The sequence below is a fragment of the Macaca fascicularis genome, chromosome 20, assembly GCF_037993035.2.
Source record: "Macaca fascicularis isolate 582-1 chromosome 20, T2T-MFA8v1.1".
NCBI lineage: Eukaryota > Metazoa > Chordata > Mammalia > Primates > Cercopithecidae > Macaca > Macaca fascicularis.
Genome location: NC_088394.1, coordinates 67,709,848 through 67,725,332, shown reverse-complemented (window position 1 = coordinate 67,725,332; position 15,485 = coordinate 67,709,848). Strand labels below are relative to the sequence as shown.

The 15,485-nt window shown below is 39.5% G+C and overlaps 1 protein-coding gene across 1 annotated transcript in view; it reads right to left on the bottom strand.

The window, feature by feature from the left end:
• PMFBP1 (polyamine modulated factor 1 binding protein 1) overlaps window positions 1-15,150 on the bottom strand; it is a 532,821-nt gene extending 517,671 nt beyond the window's left edge. Inside the window, exon 1 of the mRNA XM_074027855.1 lies at window positions 15,045-15,150. The gene's annotated coding sequence lies outside the window, so the exon portion shown is untranslated. The remainder of the gene's footprint in view (window positions 1-15,044) is intronic.
• Window positions 15,151-15,485: the final 335 nt, after the last annotated feature.

Genomic DNA, 15,485 nt, shown 5'->3' with positions numbered 1-15,485 from the left:
TAGGAAGGTCTAAGTCATCCCACCAGAAAATAAACCACAGTGCATACAGGTACTTGCTGAGGGCAAAAAGAAGCTGAGACTGGCAGCAGAAAGTAGTTATAAATACTGGCTACAATCACATGATAAGTTAAAGAAGTGAGGGCTGTAATAGCTATGAGTATAATCTTTTTGATATTAACGCATTTGTGCATATATCTGACTTTATTTTTGTTCCCTCTCTCATTCCAAAACTATTTAAAATGAGACTAAACATTTTTTCCCCAAGATCAGAAACAAGGCAAAGATGTAGCCTTTCACTTCTATTAAACATTCCACTGGCAGTTCTAGACAGTGCCACAAAACAAAAAATAAATTGAAGGCATACATATCTGAAAGAGAGAACTAAAACATCACAGATAAGTTATTGTTAACACAGAAGATTCTAAAAATAAAAAGCTAATAGTGCATTCAGGAAAGCCATAAAATTTTAGATCAATATACAAAAATTTTAAAAATTAGCAAAAGAAAAATAAAGAATAGGCCGGGCGCGGTGGCTCACGCCTGTAATCCCAGCACTTTGGGAGGCCGAGGCGGGCGGATCACAAGGTCAGGAGATCGAGACCACGGTGAAACCCCGTCTCTACTAAAAATACAAAAAATTAGCCGGGCGCGGTTGTGGGCGCCTGTAGTCCCAGCTACTCGGGAGGCTGAGGCAGGAGAATGGCGTGAACCCGGGAGGCGGAGCTTGCAGTGAGCCGAGATCGCGCCACTGCACTCCAGCCTGGGCAACAGAGCGAGACTCCGTCTCAAAAAAAAAAAAAGAAAAATAAAGAATAAAATTTACAGTGTTATCAAGAAATATAAACTATTTACTTGTACATATTTTTAATTTACAAATAAATTTAACAAAATATGTACAAGACCTGTAAATGGAAAACTATAAAACATTTCTGAGAGAATTTAAAAATGATACAAATAGGGCCGGGTGAGGTGGCTCACACCTGTAATCCCAGCACTTTGGGAGGCTGAGGTGAGCGGTTCAGGAGATGGAGACCATCCTGGCTAACATGGTGAAACCCCGTCTCTACTAAAAATACAAAAAATTAGCCGGGTGTGGTGGCGGGCACTTGTAGTCCCAGTACTCAGGAGGCTGAGGCAGGAGAATGGCATGAACCTGGGAGGTGGAGGTTACAGTGAGCCAAGATCGTGCCACTGCACTCCAGCCTGGGTGACAGAGGGAGACTCCACCTCAAAAAAAGAAAGAAAAAAAAAAGATACAAATAAATGAAAAGAGATACCATGTTCATAGATTGGAAGGATCATATTTCTTACTGGGAAAAGCAACAATTTGTTGGTCTAATATAGATTCAGTAAAATCTCAAAGAGGTTTCCAGCAAGCATTCTGTAAAAATCGACCTTGACTCTAATATTAAAAAGGGCGAACTACTGCAGATGGTTTTTTTGTTTGTTTGTTTTTTTGATACAGGTTCTCACTCTGTTGCAGGTTGGAGTGCAGTGGCATGATCAGAGCTCATTGCAGCCTCAACCTCCAGGGCTCAAGCGGTCCTCCTGCCTCAGTCTCCGAAGTAGCTGGGAACACAGGTACAAGCTCCTGTGTCCTGCTAATTTTTGTATTTTTTGTAGAGACACGGTTTTGCGATGTTGCCCAGGCTGGTCTCGAACTCCTGGGCTCAAGAGATCCACCCTCCTCGGCTTCCTCAGGTTTTAAGATTATAGGTGTTAGCCTGGTACCATACCTGGCCAAGATGTCTTTTAAAAGTAGCAAAAGCTAGATGTGTGACACTACTAGATATTAAGACTTACAGACTTATTATACCTAATTTCAAAATAGTATATAATGAGCATAAAGGACATATAAAACAGAACAGATTAATCAGTTCAGAAATAGAACAACATATATAAGACTGATTTTCAACAAAGATGTCAAAGTAATTCAGAACTTCCTTTAGCATCGCTTATATTGAAGACCTGCAGGTGGAAAATTCTTAGCTTTTATTTATCTAAAACTCTTTTTATTTGACCTTTATCTTGAAAAGATATTTTTGCTGAATAGAGAATTCAGGTATATTGGGATAGACTGACTGATTTTGAAACGGAGTCTCACCCTGTCGCCCAGGCTACAGCGCAGTGGCGTGATCTCGGCTGACTACAAGCTCCGCCTCCTGGGTTCACGCCATTCTCCTGCCTCAGCCTCTCAAGTAGCTGGGATTACAGGCATGCACCACCACGCCTGGATAATTTTGTATTTGTAGTTTCTTAATCTGCAAATTTATGCCTTTCACCTAATTTGGTACTTTTTTTTTTTTTTTTGAGATGGAGTTTTGCTCGTTGCCCAGGCTGGAGTGCAATGGCGCGATCTCGGCTCACCACAACCTCCGCCTCCCGGGTTCAAGCGATTCTCCTGCCTCAGCCTCCTGAGTAGCTGGGATTACAGGCATGCACCACCACACCCGGCTAATTTTGTATTTTTAGTAGAGAAGGGGTTTCTCCATGTTGGTCAGGGTGATCTCTAACTCCCGACCTCAGGTGATCAGCCCGCCTTGGCCTCCCAAAGTGCTGGAATTACCGGCGTGAGCCACCGCGCCCAGCAGTTTAGTAAGTTTTCATTCATATGTCTTCAATTCATTTATTTATTTTTGTTCCCTTTCTCTACCTCTACTTCTGGGACTCCAACTAGATGTATATGAGACATCTTGCTATTGTCCCACATGTAAATGATTCTCTCTTCATTTTTCATTCTTTATCTGTCTTGTCTTCAGATTGTATAATTTCTATTAGTCTGTCTCCAAGTTCACTAACTATTCTGTTATTCTAATCTGCTTTTAAGCCCATCTATTTTTTTATTTTCTATTTGAGGTACCATATTTTTATTTGAGTACCGTATTTTTCAATTCTAGAATTCTTTTAACAGTTTCTACTTTGCTGGTGAGATTCCTCATTTTTAATTTATTACAAGAATATTTCCCCTTTACATTGTTCAGCATATTTATGACATTTGCTTTAAAATTCTTGTCTACTAAATCAATATCTCTTAGGGCCAGTTTCCATTAATTGCCTTTTCTCTTGTGTATAGATCATATTTTACTGTTTCTTTAGGTGTCTCGTTATTTTTGACAGTATTATGGACATGTTGATGTGTTATGGAGATTCTGAATTATGTTGTGCTCCTGTGAAGAATATTGATATTTTTGTTTTAACAAGGAGTTAATTTGGCTGAAGTAGAAAATCCAGTTATCTTTCCTGTGATGGATAGCAGTTGAAAGCTCTGTTCACATCTCTGAGCTTTAGCTGAATTGCTTGAAAACTATCTAAAGGAAATCTAGCTCAGGGGTCAGGTGAAGAGAAGGGAGAGATTATAAACAGAATCCTTCTCTGTCAATCTGTCATTTTCCTACTCACTTTCTAGCTGTGGGGGTTAGCCCAAATCCTACCCTCTGTACGTTCAGGTTAGTTAATATTCTATTTAAGTTAGAGCTGTCTCATGTAGTGTCTACTGGGGTTAAAAAAAAAAGTTACCATAAGAATGGGAAATTCACCCATTTCCAAGCGGATATTCTTCCAGTTTCTGCTGGCTTTTGGTTGTTCTCCATTGTATTCAAGTAGTTAGGTTTGTATTTTGTTGACAGATTACAGTTGTTAGCACAGAAGAGTTGTTCAAATAGGTGATACTCTCTCGTTATCAGAAGCAATGCTAATTTCATTAGGAAAGGTAAAAATAATGCTGGGAGACCTAGATATCCACATGGAAAAATTAATCTTGACACTTCCCACACATGCAACTCAACACAAAATGGATCATAAACTAACATAAAATCTAAATCTGGCTGGGTGCGGTGGCTCACACCTGTAATTCCAGCACTTTGGGTGGCCGAAGTGGGTGGATCACCTGAGGTCAGGAGTTCGAGACCAGCCTGGCCACATGGTGAAATCTCGTCTCTACTAAAAATATAAAAATTAGTTGGGCATGGTGGTGGGCACCTGTAATCCCAGCTACTCAGGAGGCTGAGGCAGGAGCATTTATTGAACCTAGGAGGCAGAGGCTGTGGTGAGCCGAGACTATGCCACTGCACTCCAAGCCTGGGTGACAGAGTGAGACTCCATCTCAAAAAAAAAATGCTAAATCTACAAAACAGAGGAAGAAAATCTTTGTGACCTTGTGGTAGGCAAAGTTTCTTAGCTAGGACACAATGCATAAAAATAAATAGCACATTCAAAATTAAAACTTTTGCTCTTGAAAAGACACCATTAAGAAAATGAAAAGGTAAGCTTCAGATTGGGAGAAGATAATCTGAACATATATAATTGGCAAAGTATTATTATACAGAACACAAAAAGAACTTTTATACCTCAACAAAAAGACAAATCCATCTAAAAATTGGAAAAAGATGTAAACAGACATATCATGAAAGAAGATACCTGAATACACCATAAGTTTATAAAAAGATATTCAACATCATTAGCCATCAGTAAAGTGCATATTAAAATCACAGTGAGATAGCAATGAATGCCCTTTAGAGTGGCTAAAATTAAAACGACTGACAGTTCCAAGGATGTGGAGTAACTGCAACTTTCATACATTCCTGAAAATGATATAAAATAATACAATTACATTGGAAAACAGTTTGGCAGTCTCTTACAAATTTGAACATAAAATGATTGTATGATTCAGCAATTCCATCTCCTAAGTATTTTCCCAAGGACTGTAAACAAGTGTTCATAGCAGTTTTATTCATAATTGCTCCAAACTGGAAATAACCCAAATGTCAAAGAATAAACGAATGGATAAACAAACAGCAATCTATAGATAGACCTAGGTATAAAGAAATATCTTCATACTGATACATAGAAAAATATTAGTAAATATCAAAAACAGTACTATGAAAAAGAAGCTAGATGCAAAATAGTACACACTGTTTAATTTCATTTACATGACATTAGAGAAAAGTCAAAATTAATCTATAAAATTGAAAAGCACATTAATGATTGCCTAGGGTTGAGGGACAAGGGATAGAAAATGACTGAAGACAGGATAGGGGCAATTACTGGGGTAAAGAGTGAGAAGAGGAAAAGCTGTATCTAAAAAGATACTGACCAAGAATTTTAACAAAAAGATAAAAAGCCATGGATTCAACTCACTAAAAGATACACAATATATATACATCGGAAGAAAATATATGTATAAGCCTATCATTAAAACTACTGAAAATCAAAGACAAAGGGAAAACTTTCAAAGGAGCAAAGGAGGCAAGTTCTCTTCATTATTTTATCAGACAAAAATAAGTCTGATAGCTAACTTCTCAACAGAAATGATAGAAGCCAAATGACAATGGAATTACATCCTCAAAGGGATATGCCAATCCATAAATGACAAAAACACCCTTCATCAATGACAGTGAAATAAAGACTTTTCTTCAGGCATAAAAAGAATTTGTCATCAACAAATCCACATTAAAATAATTATGAAAGTGCATTATTCAGGCAGAAGGGAAATAATCCCACTAAGGGAAGCTAGAAGACACAGGAAGGAATGAAGAGCCACAAAAAGGGTAAATCTAAGCAATTATTGACTGTATAAAATAATATTAATGCCTTAAAGCACTGAAAATAGAGAATTAAAATGCACAGTAGTAAAAAACAAGTGTGAATAAATGAACATAAAATATTATAAGGTCTGTACTTTTTTTTTTTTTTTTGAGACAGAGTGTTGCTCTTGGCTCAGGCTGAAGTGCAATAGCACGATCTTGGCTCACTGCAACCTCTGCCTCCCAGGTTCAAACAATTCTCCTGCCTTAGGCTCCCGAGTAGCTGGGATTACAGGTGCACGCCACCACTCTCAGCTAATTTTTTTTGTATTTTAGTAGACAGTGTTTCACTGTGTTGCCCAGGCTCGTCTCGAACTCCTAAGCTCAGGCAAACCACCCGCCTCAGCCTCCCGAAGTGCTAGGATTACAGGCATGAGCCACTGCATCCTGTCTACATTTTTTTTTTTTTTTCTTGAGATGGAGGCTTGCTCTGTCACCCAGACTGGAGTGCAGTGGCATGATTTTGGTTCACTACAACCTCCACCTCCCGGGTTCAAGCAGTTTCTCATGCCTCTGCCTCCCGAGTTGCTGGGATTACAGGTGCACGCCACCACAAACAGCTAATTTTGTATTTTTAGTAGAGATGTGGGTTCACCATGTTGGCCAGGCTGGTTTTGAACTCCTGACCTCAGGTGATCCACCCGCCTAGGCCTCCCAAAGTGCTGGGATTAAACACAAATATATCAGTAATTATGTTAAGAGGTCTAACTGCAGGCATCTCATTTCTAACCACTGAACTCTTAAGGACCCAAGACCTTATCTCTTGAGGCTATATGACTTTAAAACCCATGGCTCTTGAACAGTGAGACCTATAACTCTTTCCTATCAGCAGTTTTACCAGCCTACAGCTCCCTGATTGTTTCTAGACCCTAGGGATTTCCCTCATTTTTTAATGCCTCTTATAAGCTATATATAGGTGTTTGTAAGGGATAGCATTCTAGGTTATCTTTTTTTCCATATTGCAGGAACAAGAAAACTTAATTTCCTAAAAGAAAATAAAACTGTGGGTTTAAGACATTTGAGGATATACAAGTTAAAAAAATTATCTCTAATACATTTTTTTTTTTTTTTTTTTGAGATGGAGTCTCTTTTTGTTGCCCAGGTTAGAGTGAATTGGCACGATCTGGGCTCACTGCAACCCTGCCTCTGTTCAAGCAATTCTCTTGCCTCAGCCTTCTGAGTAGCTGGGACTAGAGGCATGCCCCACCATGCCCGGCTAATTTTTGTGTTTTTGGTAGAGACAGAGTTTCACCATGTTGACCAGGCTGCTCTCAAACTCCTGACCTACAGTGATCTGCCCGCCTCAACCTCCCAAAGTGCTAGGATTACAGGCATGAGCCACTGTGTCCAGCTTCTAATCCATTTTTTAAGTGAGAACAAAACTAGTAAAATGTAGTAAATGAGTTATTATCTTCATAGAATAGCTGATAAATCACATTTTTATTTCTATAGCAGCTACAAGATACTTGTTGCATAAGTTCAACTTTAGAACATGTAATTAAAATATCTACACTGACTCTTCCATTATCCAACAGGTCTAAGTTCAGAATCTCATATGCTTGTTAATCAGTACTCTTCAATTCCTAAACTCTTGTTTTCCTCATTCTCTTGAGACAGGATGACCTTTTTTTTTTTGAGGTGTTAAATTGGGGGATAGATAAGTCAACTTTCTAGCAACCTCAGTTCCTCATCTCTAAAAGGGAGATAATAGTACCTAGCACAGAGTGTGCCAAAAGAATCAAATGAGGTAACAGTAAGTTCCCATACATGTTAGCTGTTGCTATGATTCCTACTTATTATCTTTCCCCAGCAATGATCATTACTTTTGGGAGTACGTCTTAGCAATGGTAACTGTTTTTGAGAGTAAGGTCAAATGCTTGGCATGAGCCACTCTAAGGAATGGGTAAGTTGTACCTTGAGGATCACACATAGTAACACAGGAAACTCCTACAGGGTATGTCTGCCATAGGCTGGCTCTAGTCTACCAGAGAAACAGGTCTTAGGCAGACAATAACGGATGCTGGCAAGGATGTAGAGAAAGGGGAACCCTCACACACTGTTGGTAGGAATGTAAATTAGCATAGGTGCTACGGAAAACAGTATGGAGGCTGCTCAAAAAACTTACAATAGAATTGCCATATGATTTAGCAATTCCACGACTGAGTATATATCCAAAAGAAAGGAAATCAATATATCAGATATATATGCACTTCTATGTTTTACTGAAGCACTATTCACAATAGCCAAGGTATGGAATCAACCTAACTGTCCATCAATGGATGAATGGATAAAGAAAATGTGATATATATACACAATGGAATATTATTCAGCCATCAAAAAGAATGAAATCCTGCCATTTGCAGCAACATAGATGAAACTGGAGGCCATTATGTTAAGTGAAATAAGCAAAACACAGAAAGGCAAGTATCTCATGTTCTTACTCATATGTAGGAACTTAAAAAGTGAATCTCTTGAAAATAGAGATTGCTGGCTACCAGAGGCCAGGAAGGGAAGGAGGGAGGGGCAAATGAAGAGGAAAAAGAAAATATAAATGTATTTATTACCACTGGGCTGTACACTTAAAATGGTAAAAACAGCAAATTATATATGTGTATTTTACTTCAATAAAAAAATGATTTTTAAAAATCATGTTGTATGTATCCTTTAAAAAAAAAAAAAAAGTCTTATTCCTTTCTTCCCCAAAGCTGTCACCAACTACTCTTGGTACTTCTATTTCTTGAGGACTGCAGAATACGGACACACATCCCCAATGTTGTATTTTGTTCTTCATGCCCCACCAAGCAAGTCTAACAGTCATTTTAAGTGTTTTATTGCTAATTGCTATAGGGAACTAGGTAGTACCTAGTGAAGAGGGTATGTTTCCTGGGGTTGTGGTAACAAACTGCAACAAAATAGGTGGCTGGAAACAGAAACTTACTCTCAGGGTTCTGGAGACTAGAAATCTGAAATCAAGGTGCAGATGGATTTCAGCACATCTGTGCTCCCTCTGATATGTCTGGGGAAGAATCCTTCCTACCCTCTCCCTAGCTTCTGGTGGTTGCAGGCAATTGTTTGATCCTTGGCTTGCAGCTGCATAACTGCAACTTCTGCCTCTGTCATCACATGACCTCTTTCCCTGTGTGTGTGTGTGTCTAGGTCTCGGTATCCAAATTTCCCTCTCCTGTTTTTTTTTTTTTTTTGACAAGGTTTTACTCTGTTGCTCAGGCTGGAGTGCAGAGGCACAATCACAACTCACTGCAGCCTCAAACTCGTGGGCTCAAGCTACCCTCTCACCTCAGCCTCCAGAGTAGCTGGTACACCTGGTTATTTTTTTTTATTGTTATTTATTTTTGGTAGAGATGATGTCCTGCTATGTGGCGCAGGTTGATCTCAAACTCTTGAGCTCATGCTATCCTCCTGCCTCAACTTCCCAAAGTGCTGGGATTACAGGTGTGAGCCCCTGTGACTGGCCTGCTTTCTCTTATAAAGAAACCGGTCACTGAATTAGGATCACATTCACAAATACTAGGGGTTAGGACTTGAATGTATCTTTTTGAGGAACACAATTCAACCCACAGGAGAGAATGTCTTTAAATGTAAGAAGCTATTAAAAGTTCTTATAATCCCTGTCCATGTTCTGTAGGTCTGGGTTTTCGGAAATCCCTTGAGCTTCCTTTGTCCCTCACAGATCTCTGGGTAATGCTTTTTAAATGATCCTAGACTTCCGAACTCACAGCTCCTATAAAGCCCTCTGTACAGAAGTTTCTCTTCCCAGGAAACAGGCTTGATGGTATAGTTAGAATAAATTTCTGTTCTCCTTGAGGACAGGGATCAAAGCTTCATAATTCCTTGATACTAGAATGGGGTCTGATATCAATATTTTTTATGAACTAGAAATCATTCAAGTACCCTCTTGTTTCAGCTGTGTAATCTGTTTCTCAGGGGACTTCCTGACTAGGTGATTACCTTAAAACTGAGCTCCCATGCCATGTAAGAATGATCTCCTTAAGGTTTTTCCTCACATTCCACATCCTTACTGTTTCCTCCCTCTGAGACTATTTTACATCGTTCAAAAATCTCCTAGAAGGCATTGATTTGACTTCTGAGAGTAATAACACTTTGCAAAATATGCATTAGTGAAATTGCTTCTAGGTCATCATACTTTACATTTGTGCTTGGTGTAACATTCCCAAAGGATACCACAACTACTTTAAAAGAAGGTACATGATTATGACTTCATGTATGCAAATCATCCTCTCTTCAGTTGGTTCTTGTCTGCCCTTGGTTCTACTTTTTTTTTTTTTCTTTTTTCTTCTATTACTATGGCAGAACAGATTGAGAAACAGTCTTACTCTATCGCCCAGGCTGGAGTGCAGTGGCGTGATCATAGCTCATTGCAGCATCAACCTCCTGGGCTCAAGCCATCCTCCCATCTCAGCCTCCAGAGTAGCTGGGACCACAGGCATGCGCCACCGCACCTGGTTGACTTTTAAAATTTTTTGTAGAGACGTGGTCTCCTTTGCTGCCTAGGCTGATCTGAAACTCCTGGGCTCAAAGGATCCTCTGCTCCGGCCTTCGGAAGTGCTGGGATTACAGGCATGAGACACCACGTACGGCCTCAGTTCTATATTTGATTTTGCTACTCCTGTAAGTGAAAAATCTTTACCTTGATGATTTATCCCTTCCATGGGATAAATCATCTACTAACATTTTGCTCTGTCCTGCAAATATTCTTATAAAATTATTTGAAATATTCTAAAAATAAAAATAACTTCTGTATACCTATTACGCAGTTTAATAAAACACTACTAATATAGTTGAAACATTCTATGAACACTTCCTTAATAACATTCCCCTCGTCTTCCCCCCATCCACACCAGGTACATGTACCATAAGTGATCACTACAGCTAATTACCACCTGGAAGCTGATGTTTATGATCCCCATGCATTTTTGATACTTTTACTAAACTATATACTATCCTACATATTTCTAAATTCTAATTCTGTGTTATATTTGTTATAGATTATTCTACAATGGTTTTCCGCTCAAACTGACAGTGAGATATATCATATTGATACATACTGTTTGGCTTCATTATTTTAATAGCATCACTTTCATTTTAAAAATATACACCCAATTTTATCATTCTTCTGATGGAAATTTAGTTTCCATGTTTCTACTATTACAAACAATGCTTTTTGAACAGCCCCTTAGATCACAACTAGAGTTATTTTTCTTTTTCGCAACAGCTTTATTGAGATATAACTTATATACCATAAAATCCACCCTTTAAAGTGTATGATTCATAGTTTTGAGAGTATTCACAAAGCTGTGCAACCACCACAACTATCTAAGTCCAGACTATTTGCATCATCTCAAAAAGAAACTCTATACTCATTAGCAGTAATTTCCCATTCTCCCCTACCCTGGCCCCTATCAACCATTAATCTACTTTCTATCTCTATGGATTTGCCTGTTCTGGAAATTTTTTATAAATAAAATCATACGCTATATGTCCTTTTGTGACTGGCTTCTTTCACTCAACATGTTTTTGAGGTTCAGCCATGTTATAGATGTACATTAATGTGATTGTGGTGATGGTTTCATAGGTACATGTCAAAACTTATCAAAGTATACACTTTAAAAGTATGAAATTTGTTGTATGTAAATTGTACCTCAATAAAACTACCAAATAAAATAGGCAAAACAGGCCGGGCACGGTGACTCAAACGCCTATAATCCCAGCACTTTGTGAAGCCAAAGCAGGTGGATCCCCAAGGTCAGGAGTTCGAGACCAGCTTGGCCAACGTGGTGAAACCTGGTCTCTACTAAAAATACAAAAATTAGCTGGGCATGGTGGTGCGCGCCTGTAATCCTAGCTACCCAGGAGACTGAGGTGGGAGAACTGCTTGAACCCAGGATGGGGAGGCTGCAGTGAGCTGAGATCGTGCCACTGCACTCCAGCCTGGGCAACAGAGTGAGACTGCATCTCAAAAAAAAAAAAAAAAAAAAGGCAAAACATTTTAATAGATGCTTCACAAAAGACGTTCAGATAACAAGTGGATTAACTACTACTCTATTTCATTAAGCATCTGAGAAATATAACTTAAAATTACAGTGAGACATCAGTACACACCTACAGCAATAGTTAAAAAAAATTTAAACTACTAATAACCCCAAGGGCTGATATGACTGTTGAATAACTGGAACTGCCCGTACGCTGCTGATGGGAATGCAAAATGGGACAGCCACTTTTGAAAAAGGTTTGAAAGTATTTTACAAAATTAAGGCTGAGCATGATGGCTCCCACCTGTAATTCCAACACTTTGGGAGGCTGACGTGGAAGGATTGCTTGAGGCAGGAGGTTAAGACCAGCCTAGACAACACAGCAAGACCATGTTTCTACAAAAAATTAAAAATTAGTTAGGCATGATGACATGCTCCTGTAGTCCCAGCTACTCAGAGAAGCTGAGGCCCAGGAATTTGAGGTTATGGTGAGTCATACCCTATCTCAAAGACAAAACAAAACAAAAAAAAGAGAGAGAGGGGGAAAAAAAAAAACCAAAAAGCAAGCAAGCAAGCAAGAAATTAAAATCTATGGCCACACAAACACCTGTATCCAAATGTTTATAGCAGCTTTATTACTAACAGCCAAAACCTGGAAACAACTCAAAGTCCATTAACTGTTGAATGGATAAACAAACTGTGGTAATACATATAATGGAATACTACTCACACATTAAAAGAAAAAATTAGTGATACATGCAAGAACATGGATGAATCTTAAAAGTATTATATCAAGTGAAAGAAGCCAGACACAACCAGCTCATACTATGTGATTCCACTAACATGATGCCTCCAAACACAAATCTATAGCAGTAGGTATCAGATCAAGGGTTGCTAGGGACCAATGGTGAGGATAGAAAATCAATAATAAGGGCATGAGAGGACTTTACAGACTTACAGATACACTAAAAATGATTGTGATAGTAGTTCACAACTCTTTACCTTTGTCAAAACTCATAGAACAATATTCCTTAAAAGGGTCAACTTTACCATATGCAAATTATGCCTAAATATGCCCGACTTTGTTTTTTCAAAAGTGAGGGTGAGGTGGGATGGGGTTGGGGGAGACATTATATACAGGAGAACAAAGATAAGAACGACACCAAGTATCTAAAAACAACAGCCAGAGGACAATAGAATATTAAAGTGCTAAACAAAAGTCAACCTAGAATTATATATGCAGTTTAAAAATAGATTTTTCAAAAATGAAAGTTGAATAAAAACATTTTCTAAGAAACAAACACTGATAGAATCCTTCACGTACATGCAGTATTAAATAAAGGAAGTTATTCAAACTGAAGGAAAATTATGAAAATATGGATCTACAAGAAATAGAGTGACAGAAATGTTAAAGATGTAGGCAAATAGAATTTACTTCTTAATTTCATGAAAACTTCCTCAAAATGAAAATACCAGCCGTAGATGGATGTATTCTATCAAACACTTAACAATGAAATGCCAATCTTATACAAACTTTTTCAAGAAGTAGAGAATACAACACATCCTAGATCATTTAAAGATGTCAGACACCTATACCCTAATTCTAAAACCAGACAATCACAATAAAGCAAAACTAAAGACTAATCTCCCCCAAATGGCAACCGAACAGTGAAAAAAAATTTAGTTAAAGCCACTCCTCACATCATATACAAAAGCAAATTTCAGGTGAGCTAATGTTCTCATGTGAAAAATAATGCCTGAGATGGTTAGGAAGAGGATTATGAGATTATATTCAGGTATATGCTGGTAGAATTTCACCATAAAATTATTTTAATATAAAACATCAAAAAAATTAAGGCACACAAACTATTTTCACTCTTCATGTTGATCAAGAATTTTCCTATTTCTTGTTAATTCAAAAAGACTCTGGATGCAATAACTTGTCAACTTATTTTTTGGTATGCCCCTGTGCTCATATACTACCTTACTACCTTTATCTCTGTTTTTTGTTTGTTTTGGAGATAGACACGAGCATTGGTCACTGCAGCCTGGAACTCCCGGCCCAAGTGATCCTCCCACCTCAGCCTCTTGAGTAGTTGGGAGCAAGGCGACCACCACCACAGTTGGCTAATTTTAAATTTTTTTGTAGACATGGGGTCCCACTATCGTCTTGAACTCCTGGGCTGAAGCAATCCTTCCTCCTCAGCCTCCCAAAGTGTTGGTTGGGATTACAGGTGTGGACCTCCACACTTAGAAATGACTTTTCTAATATCCTTAAATCAGTGCTCATGTAAGTTTCAGCCTTCTCATTCCACCTCCCTCCAAACTACAAGTCTTAAAACTCAGAAATGACAGCCATTCCGTAGGAGTAAAACACTCTGTTTTGCTGCTTATTTCTACTTAAAAAATCATATAGATATATATAATATACAGATAGACAACAAATTACATTGTGTGTGTGTGTATATATATATAAAGAAACGTCTAGAACTGGACTGGGTCCCACTGATATCCACATTTCATATACAGGAGATGAGGGGAAAGCTGTCTATTTAGACTGTAAACTCCTAAAATGTTCATAAATCTCAGTGGAAATTAAATCCACTGGGATGGGAGAAGTATCATAATAGATAAAGAAGCTAAAGGTTAATGAAGAGAAGGTATCATCAGTGGCGACTTTTGTGCTTCGGATCAATCCTCAGAGTTCGTCCTCCAGCGTAACTTTTGGCATTATTCGTTTCAAAGTCTGAACAGTATCCATAAACCCAATACGAAACGTATAGATCAACAAGGTCCGACCAAAAACAAAACAATTATGTTTCCGATGTGAATGAGTCAATAGCTTACTTTCGTAGCGCTTTATAAAACGCTGTCACTTGCTGCTTTCCACGTTACGATATTCCCGGTCGGGAAGAATAGGACAGCAGCATCTTTTCTGGATAAGGAACGTTCTGGATTCAATTTGTGAGGTGTCGGACGCTCACCAGATTGCGCGAAAGCCATTTTTCCACATCGTCAAGCGCACGCACCCCGTGTCTCAGTGTTAGTGATGAAGACGAGGATGAAATTACCAAAGACATCAGTGGGGAGTGAATTATACTTGGGGGAGGTGTAAGCACGTCGGAGAAGGAAGGAAGCTGAGAGACATTTTGTTTGTGAAAGAGGGAAGGTAGCATTAAAAGGAGCCTTTCATCAGGGGCAGCAGAACGGGGGCGGGCGTGGCGTCTCTGAGACTGCCGAAAAACGACGTGAGGGAAAAACCTAGAGGCTACGAGCAGGCGAACAGACGGAGGGCCTGCCTCAGGGGAGCGAAGCAGCCCGCCTGAAGCGCTCCATCTGGAACTGGCCTGTTTAACTCGGCGCCCCTCCAGCTCCGGCCGCCCTTTTCTGTTTAACTCGGCACCCCTCCAGTTCCGGCCGCCCTTTTCGTCTCTCTCCCCTCGCGGTCGCTCACCCCTGAGATCCCTGGTTCCGAACCGCTCAGCTTCATTCGGCAACTCGCGGACAACAAGCGCCACAAATTCAAATACGAGCTCTAGAGACTCTGTCTCAAACGTCTCCCAGAGTGAAGGATACAGGAACCAATCGAAGCCCGGCTGGCCTCAGAGGTCTAAGGTGATAGACGTTGCTAAGAAAAGGAGGTGGGACGATACCGAGTTGCCAAGACGACGGCTTCCGGGTGGGCGGCCTTAAGGTGGCTTCCGGCCGCAAGGCGAGACTCCGCGGGAAAACTCTCCCTGCTAGAGGGACGAGGAGATTTGGGGCTGCGGCCGTTTCCTGGGGAGCAGCCACGGGACTGTGTGCTGGGGTCACTCCACCGGCCGTGTCCTTTATTCTTCTTTCTCGCCCAACGATTTACCTGAACGGTTATAAAGTGCACGTTATTTCCCTAAGG